The sequence below is a fragment of the Pezoporus flaviventris genome, unplaced genomic scaffold (assembly GCF_033815535.1).
Source record: "Pezoporus flaviventris isolate CSIRO_AGI_PZ_B2104156 unplaced genomic scaffold, CSIRO_AGI_Pfla_v1 ptg000083l, whole genome shotgun sequence".
Classification (NCBI taxonomy): Eukaryota; Metazoa; Chordata; class Aves; order Psittaciformes; family Psittacidae; genus Pezoporus; species Pezoporus flaviventris.
In genome coordinates, this window is record NW_026892631.1 from 4,491,988 (window position 1) to 4,501,651 (window position 9,664).

The window sequence follows — 9,664 nt, forward strand, 5'->3', positions numbered from 1 at the left end:
CATCCCACGGCTCCTCTCTCCTGGATGATAACTAACATATGCAATCTCTTAAGCTGAATTTTGAGTGTTCCTGCAGGGCAGAGGTGAAGTTTTGGTGCCCAGAGCCGACTTCCTTCTCAAACCTCCTGAGCAATTTTGGGTTACAGACCAGCACAGAGCTCTTTGGGAAGCAGCTCTCATGGTTCCCCCATTCCTTAGAAAGCTTCTTTAAATAAACCTGTTTTTTTTCAGCTTTCCAGACGCCTGGGAAAATAGATGTGGGAAGAGGCAAGGAAGGAGGGGGTGATAGAGGAGGAGCAGCATTTCAGACTGACTGGGAGTTTAACTGGACAGCATTGTCTCAGTAAATACAGTGGTAACAAAGCAGTGGTGTGACTTAAACATCCTGAGCCTGGGGAAGATCATAGTCTGAAGTCAGTGGCAGAGAGCTGAGTGCAGCCACAGTGCTTGCCGTGGTATCTGGTTGCTTGCCAGGCTCTGAAGTTATTCCCTCTGACACTATCCCCGTATAGGGAAGGCTGTGCCATTATCCCTGTTTTACAGTCCCCATGCTGCAAACAAGACACAAATGACTATTTGATGAAAGTAGAGAGTGGGAAATTAAAAAGGGTGAAAAGAAATTTGTCTCCTGGCAAGTTAATTAAACCACAGCATCTACAGCTAAAGGCAGATGTTGTGGCAAAGTAATGCTGAAAGAACTCATTTAGAGCTCTCCTAAGTGCCAATGCTAAAAGAGACATAAAACGTTGAGCTTTGGAGATTAAGCCTCTACCTGATTAATGATGGTCATGAGGAGACATAACACAGGGAAGAGATGATCCTCGGTCTCACTGCAGGGCCCCTTTGAAATGTTCAGTCTGATGAGTTGGAGATGGATGAGCACTCTCCAAGCGGGCAGCTGTGGTCCCTTCTTGATTTCTGCTACCTGCCAACAAGAATAAGGAATTACTTCCAAGCAAAAAGCAGATTATAGCTCTCCCAAATCCTGGACTAATCCCACAGCCATTTGGTCAGCCTCGGGCACAGTTCATGTACACAGTGCACCTTGCTATTTTGTGTGTGTGGACACTTCCCAGAAGCTTGCTCCCCCACCTGAGCTCCCAAGCACCATCTTTCCCCTTTGTGATGCAGCACGGCTGTTAAGCATCCTGCCTCTGTGGATGCCACTTGTAAAAACCTTTGCTACCAAAGAAATTAAGCACCAGCTGCAACACTGGAAATGTTCAGGAGCAGGGACTGGGAGAGAGTTGGGAAGTTCATGCCCTGAGATATGTGTGTGCCAGTCCCAAGCTATAGCATTATGGAGAACGAGCTCAGTTAAGGCTGGCAGTTTCCCAATACAAAGCTCCAATCAAATACATCTTGTCTCCATGTAGGCTTGAAACCAAGCTTTGGCTTCTCACTAGGGGACCATGTTACTTGGCCCCATGGCAGATAAGCACCCCTGGGATGGCAGATGCCTGCCCTACCTGTGCCAGCAGTCTGGGTATCCTCTGTGCCTGCACAGCTGCCAAAACACACATTAGGCAGCACAAGATACCACTTAGAGAGTCTGGATGTGGCTCCCACTTTGGGTCCTTGAAAATGAATACAGAAAAGCAAAACATAAGAGCCTGAAAGGGACAGAGCAGACACTGACACTCGCAGTAGCATTGTGCTAATGGGCTACAGAAGAAAATGACAATTCCACTGTCCTATGTGTGCTCTTTAGGCTGTGCAGGTCTATAGGCCCCTTCCACAGGCACCACCAGCCTCTGAAACAAACCCATTTTGCAATAGCAATTTCTCACAGCAACCTGGGTTCTGCTAAAGCAGTGAAACTGCCCATGGAATTGAAACATGCCAAGTTACTGCCCCAGCTAGTCCCTGTCATTAATCCAAAACCTAAATCCCGTCAGATTTTGATGGACACAAACAGTTGAGACCAGCTGAACACAGACTTTGCTTTGCTTGTACCCACACCGGTCTTCTTGTCAGGCAAAGGGCAGACCTGCATTTGTTCAGACACTCTGCAGTTCTGCCCAGGTGAGCAGATGATGATTTTTCAGGTCTCTGAGCACCCATTACGTGACTGATTGCAGTAATTCATTAAGTGCCACAAGTGAGTGGTGACAGTGGAGGCTACACTGGTCCTGGTCCATAGGAGCCCGGGCTTAGCCAAGAGCTCGGCAGTCCTTACACTCATTTAGAGGAGCTGTATACTTTCTGCCTTGGTTGTAGCTTGATGAAAACCAGTCTAGCTCCTCTGTAAGGAGCTGGTTTCAGTGATCTGCTCGTATCAAATGCCACAATGGGGAGCACTGACAATTTCATCTAATTGAGTTAGCTTTCTGATGTGTTGTTACAATCACACAAGTCCATGTCAATAAATATCTCCAAGTATGGATTTTATCTTGACAGTCTTCTTTTAAACTGTATAATCCTGACAGGGAATCTCAGTTTTCCATTGTGACTAATGAGAGTTAGGGGGTTGCCTAAAGGATAATTTGTTTCCTTGTCTTAATAAAAATGAGCTTTTTTAAGGGCATCTGATACATTCACAAATATGCAAAATATCCAGCCACTAATTCAGGCCCCTTGCAGTGTTCTCATTCCAGAGATCCCACTTACACAGCTTGCTCTGTAGCGATTGCACAGAGAGGGAAGGCTGGAAGCAGAACCCAGGGGTCCTGATGTCTGACCTCAGAGAACAACATCAACACCAAGTACCCATTAGAGGGAATCAGGTACAATCAGACTAACTTTGTTTGCTCTGTGTCAGTAGACAGACTATACATAAAGCACACCAGGGACCTAAGGCCCACAGGACAGCGATAATATATGGCATAAATTAAAGGAAGCCATGATCAAAGTGACTGCTTGATAAATACATCAGGCCAGCCAAAGGCAACACATTTCAGAGGAAGATGTTAGCTTTCAGTATAGCTGCAGCAATCTCTCTGGGTACTGAGTGAAGTTTACAGAGGATTAGCAGCCCTGGAAACTGAAGTCCTCTCTTTGCCCAAGGGAAAGATGCATGAGGGCAGTAAAAGCCAGTTTTACCACCAATACATCTTTTTCCTGTGCACACTGACCTCTTAGTAGGAGTAGGAGGGGAACCAATCCACCTCTTTGCTGAGGCCATGGGCAGCCAGACCCCAGAAGTGAGCGAGCTGAGACCAGGAGCCCACTTCATGAGGTTCAGAACATGTTCATCTGCTGGCAGCTAATTTAGGGTACAGTTAGCTTTCAGTTACCTACAGAGAGCTTGCATGGCCCTGACTTCCTGCAACACCACAGGCTATGGTCCAGTGCTCTGAGGGGAGATGCAGAGGACAAGCAGCTCCTGCCTGCCTTGAGAAACTGTCCTTGGCACTTCTCGTAGGGGAAGGCCCCAAGTTTGCTCACCAGATCTTGCCTTCAGATACTTTGCCTTATCCCAGCTTTCGCTCCATCTGAAAGAAGGAGTTATGCCCGCCTGACGCAGAGTCAGCTTTGGCAGAGGCCTCGTTGCTGTTCTCAGCTTCCTCAGGTCATGTCCCCTCTGCTGTGTCCACCTGATTCCATGGTCTATAGCTACATTTCTAAAGTGGCTTCTGGAAATTGAGGTCCTCCTTTACAGTGTCTGTAGCAGAATCAGCTAGTTGCAGGGACCAGGGCAGAGGCCAGAAATCCTCTATTTCATTAAAGGACAAACAAACCAATGACCTCTGGAATCGATCCTGGAGTCCCAGTCTTCCTCTTCCCAGGGTTGTACATGCAGTTGTTAATTTGTTGTCATGTGCACACTTACCTCAGTGGCTGCTCATTAAGACAGACCCGTTATCATTACTGCGGATAGGATGAAATGCTCAGACCCCCCGCTGAACCAGAAGTCTGTAGGAATGAATGGGGTATCACCACTTTCATTATCTCCTTCTTTAACACCAAGAATTGAGTGACAAAACCCAGCAGGAAACATAGCAAGGAACTTGCATTTCCTAGGCAAGGGAAAGCATATTGAAGTCAATTATCTAGGGCATGAAATGCTCATGGTTCTCCCAGAGGAAAATGCTGTTTAAAGGTCTTAATTAGTTATCATACGTCATATTTCTATTCACATCCCCAGGAATCAAAACAGGCCAGTATATGACAGTGTACGCTTCTCAGGACAAAGTAAGAGGAAGAAAGGAAGGAGATGTATAGCAGCACTTTGGGCTTATTTGGGCTGCCTGACACCTTGGAGGTCAGAGCATCCTGGCCAGGGAGGACCTGGGTGCAAAGCAGCCCTACAGTTGCTTCTACCTGCACAGCCGGGATAAGCAGTCTGGGCCCAGAGCTGCTCTAGCTAGCAAAGCTTTCTGCCCTCCTAGTCCTGATTCAAGCCTCATGTGCATGGATCTTACATGTCTAGAGTTAAACATACACTCAACATGTCTCGTTGGGCTCTTAAGCCTGATGCCCAACACATTTTCTTCTTAACTTTGTATTATACAGTTATCTGTTGAGGTGACACCAGCACCCAAAATGTGAGCTTCAATAGAAGAGACTTACTAGAGCTCTTCAGACACTTGAGAGTACAGTTCCCAAAAGGCCCCTTACTTACGGTTCTTTAAGGTTTCCTGATTCACAGATTTTACTCTTATTGATCCCCTATTTGGTGACCAGGGCAGGGAGCCGGCCTTGAAGTCTGAAAACATTGACAGAATTGCAGCCTTTTACTCTGGGTTTGACTCACTACATCAACCACTTCTAAGGGGATCAGCATTCCTGAGGGACCAGCACTTAACATCACGTATCAAATCCACCTGGAAGGACAAAGGGCCCTCTCAGAGGTGACCACCACAAAGTGTTGGGGCACTCATAGGCTTTTGAAAAAGAAAACTGAACAATTGATTTGGAAACTTGTTTGGAGAGGAGTTTCCCTTTGGCTCTTCTTAGCAGCACATCTGGTCTGAATTCCTTGATCTGTGCAAGGCTCTGAGCAATGTCTGACTCTCAGATCAAACATGATTTCTGTATGTTTTTGTTCCTCTCTTAAAGGTCATCTCAACCAGTGGCTCAGACTAATTCCCCTGGAGTTATAATATCTGAAGTCTCATTGCAGATACACAGTCTGCAACTCTGCCCATCTTTCTTATGTGACCCAAATTCTATTAACTGAGAGCAGTTAGAGAAGACAGAACCAGACCCTTTGGAGAGGTGTACAGCGCAAGGATGAAAGGCAACAGAGCCGATTTGAAACCCAAGAGATTGTGACTTTGATAGTAGGAAAAAAGGGTTGTCAGGAATGTGATGAAGCACTGGAACAGGTGCCCAGGGAGGCTGTGGGATCTCCATCCTTGGAGATATTCAAAACTCATCTGGATGAGACATTGAGCAGCCTGCTTTTGCTGGTTGTGATTTGAGCAGAGGCCAGCAGTGGTCCCTTTCCACTCACCCCGGTCTGTGACTGTTATGAAGCCTGTTAGAAGCACAAGGAAAAAAGTAATAATTTCTACATTTTCTTTAAAGGAGCAGTAATTCTTGTGATCCTGGTGAAGAACCAATGGGCTAATATGAGATTTGACACGTTACTAAGGAGAGTCAGGAACTCCATACGAGCATAGGGACAAAATCCTACCAGTAGCTGAGCACATGCATTGAGCTTAATGGAACTTGAGGCCTTTCATCATTTTGTAAGATCAGTTTTTAAGAAAGAGAACCAGTAGGAGATCCTTGTCACACTAAACTACATGTCAAAATGTCTAGCAAGTTCAGTGAATGTGAGCACAGATGCCTGTTTTCAAGCTCAGAATATGTGTTATAGTGGAGTCTGCTAAAGACTTGTGCAAAGTGCTTCACCTCATCCTTTTTTATACCCAAAACCAGAAAGCACACCCAGAAAGGTGGCACTGTGGCTGCTTTCTGAAGGGAGGCTGAAATCGCAACCGTTCCCTTCAGTTCTCTCCCTGGTGGCTCAGTTGTTCTGGCTGGCTTTCTGACTTCCAGTGACTTTCTTAGCAAAACCTGTTTCACACCAGGTTTCAAATCCCACTCCAGCTTTTCTTCTTCATGGAGGAAAGACAAAACCCACCAGCTTGTCACTTTTCAATCAAGGAACATGCAATGCCAGAGGGTGAAGCATCCCATTCTTCGCTCTTTATGAGGCTAATTAGAATCACAGAATCAACTAGCTTGGAAAAGACCTTTAAGATCATCAAATTCACCCATTACCCCAGCACTGCCAAGACCACCACTAACCCATGTCACTGAGGGCCTCATCATTAGTATTTCTTCTAAAGAAGATTAGGAAAAGAAAACAGCCACCAGGTATTGAAAACAGATATTGCCTGAACCCACACTCAGAGCAGTGTTCTGTGAAGAAACTGGACTGCCTTGTACAACTCCAGAGGTCTCCAAATGCTTGTTTGGGCAGCTCATTCGTGGGTGAGGAGGAAAGCCCATTCACTGAAGGCAGCTTCTTTAGCTAGCTTTACAAGCAGCAGAAATCTGCTTTTAGGAAGGTACAAAACCAATAACTCACACTTGGAGGAAGTACGTTTCTGCCCTTTTGAGCTCCTCTGACCTTCACTGTAGGAAAACCAACTATAGGAGGCTCAGGAATTCCTACCATAGGCTGCAGCTGTGGCCGTAGTCAGGAATTTAAGCCCATCTTTCTGAGTAGGGGAGGCTCCAGCAGTGCACCCTGGAGATAGCTTGGAAAAGCATGGGAAGTATTTTGTAATACAGTCTTATGGCACAGGACACTGAGGCTTTGTGCAACGTGTCCTGGGATGAGCGGAACTGCCCAAGGAACGGACCTGTTGGTGTTTGCTTGTTCAAAGTACAGCACGCACGCTGGCCTCCCTCGCTCTGGCAGAGACCTGGAGCACAAGACATGCTGTAATGCTGTGCAGCCAAGGTCCTGCGGCAAATGCATTTCCAAGGAATGCGTTACCTATGTGAAGTGAAGAAGATGCAAACACAGGTTTCACAACAAGTCACAGCCCTGAGACAAGCTGCTGGCTTGCACACACCGCTGCACTAAATCAATCACACCATTTCCCAAGGCCTGATCTGCTGGGCGGCAGCAGAGGTCTGGCTGGAAATGACAATGCCTGTGGCTGAAAACAAGGTGGTTGCCAGGCTCAAAGGGGTTAAGGATGCTGGTGATCTGCCCTCCGCCCCTAGGTCTTTGCTTGTTGTCTGTGAGACAAGAGGGCAGCTGGTGCCTGAGCTCTTCTCCCACCAACAGCGCATCCTGCAACCATTTCTTTGTATCCAAGCAGAGTTTAGAGCCACTCAGCCCCAGAAGCGGCTTCACTTGGTGAACCTGACCCTCATGCATGATGCACTACCTATGGATGCCGGGCTCAGTGCTTTATCCATTTGCACATAACCAATGCAACCAAAACATCACTGCTGGCACCAAACTAAGAGATTCTACTTCTCCATCTAGTGAATCTTGTCCAGAAAACTCAGTTCTAATACAGCATTCCTCCTATAAGAGATGCAATGCTTTTGGAGTAAGAAATTGTCACCTCTGACTTTCAGAAATAGGTGTTTTAGTACTGGCAGTATGAAATAGATGCTACAGAAAATAAGATGCTACTTGCCTCAGTAGATAAGTAAGAGGAGAACTTGGAGGAGGAGAAAAAGGAACACAACAGGAACCCAGAGAAAAGAGAAGGAGGACTGACAACGTAAGATACAGAGCTGGGCTGCAGAGTGGAACTTTCCTCACATCTCAGAGACAAACTTGAGTTTGCGGCTCAGGCTCTAGTACCTCCTCAAGCTCCAAGATGTGCCTTTATGACTAGCAACAAGTTTTACAGGGGCCAAAACAAACTATGAATGTAGGTTGACAGTGGGGAAATAAGCCTGTGGGCCCAGAAAGCTGGTGAGGGAGAATGTCTGTGGCCTGGGCACAGTTCTTCTCATGTACCCCAAGAGATTCTTTTTTGGTGGGATGAAGCTAAATTCCACGGCTTAATGATAAAGATCACATGGATTTGTGGGGAACAGATGGGAGAGGTACTGCCTAAAGGCTGGGTTCTGTGTTCTTTGATTGCTGCCTAGTAGCCTTTATCTCAGACTCTTGGAAACACCAGCTTTCTATCAAAAGGAAATGTCACTGCTTCAGCTAATAGACTTGTTTCTTTCCTTTGCGAGAAGCTCTAATTGACTTGCTTTCAGTTTAGTTAACTTTAAAAAGGAATATTTAATGTCAGGCATTACATTTTCCATATTGGCTCACAGAGAAAATCTCTCAACAAGCAGAGATGCTTGTCAGGAGAAAGAAAAGGCAGACCAGGCAAGAGAAAGAAAAGCAGAGCAGGCCTCCCTTCCTTGTCATACACAGGAAAAGATCTGTCTTGGAGTAGCTCTGCTATCTGACTGCATACATGATTTTGTGTCTGAAAGGAGCTTTTTACTCCCAGCCCTTCCTGAAGGGCTCTGATTGATGGGAGAGCTGCCTTCTGCACCCGCTATCTCCAGCACCCACATGCTCCATTCACAGAAACACTGCCTCTGGCAGGCCCGTGGCTTGCTCCTGTGCAGAAATCAGGGGCACCTGCCAATTCCATGTAATCCATGTTTTGTTTTCCCCCCAGCTGAATAATTCCCCAGCTTTATAGATCAAGCAAGAGGCATTAAAACCGCTGTGCAGTACTGAATGCCAGGCCCGCTGAAGCAAATGGAGGACATACAATTACAACGAATCTACTGAACACTTGTTTGATTTCGTGTCTCTGCTTAAACTCCTTGACTGCAGACTTAATGCATGAGCATATGCTCTGCACAACAGCACTTCTCGTATTTGCAGAGCCGGGGCCATCTGAGGCACTGCTGTATTACATGACAGATCCCAGCCAGCTCCTGCCACCCCATGGCAGCCTAATAGCTGGTGCCAGACCTGTTTGAGAAACCAGTGTTAATGTAAGTGAAGTGTCTCCTATACCATGAACCGCATCACATCCAGCCTGGCCTTGAATGCCTCCAGGGATGGAGCATCCACCATGTCTCTGGGGAAACTGGGAGCTGAAAAAAGCTGTAGTAATGCAAAGGCTACCATGAACTAGGCAAGACAGCTCAATAGTCAAGTTCTTCTCAGAATGAGGGCAAACACATTAACAGGATGCCCCCAGGTTACATCCCTTCCCAACCCAGTCAGTTTGCCCTGTGAATTGGGCAGGTTTCCGTTTATGTTAAAACTGGGAAACTGCTTTCATCCAAGGGACTATCTGGTAATCTCCTAAACCATTTGCTGCCCGTGCAAATCGTGACCGGAACATTTGAATACAGCTACTTGCTAAAAATAGCCCCATTTTCAGCAGCAGAAGAGCTGGCAGTTCCTTCCAGTCATGTTAAATATACCGCTTCAGCATGACTTCAGCAGAGAGCTGCCACCAGCGTGCTGTGGGTGCGTGGGACTGCCTTGTCCCTGCACAGGATTTCCTCCAACACGTGAGACAGCTTGTGTGCCCCACAGCTCAGAAGCAGATAAGCTACAAGGTCCACAAACGCCACTGCAGGAGCCACCATGCACCTTGCGCCTGTTGGCTTCTTCTTTGCAGCATTGCGTATTCTGAGTCCAGTTTAAGGATGTATTAGGTACAACTGGACAAAAGATTCCTCCTTATTAGGTAGGAACCTAAGCCACAGAAATGACATGCTGATTGCTTTTTGTATCTGCTAATGAACAGCAGCAGCAAGTCACGTA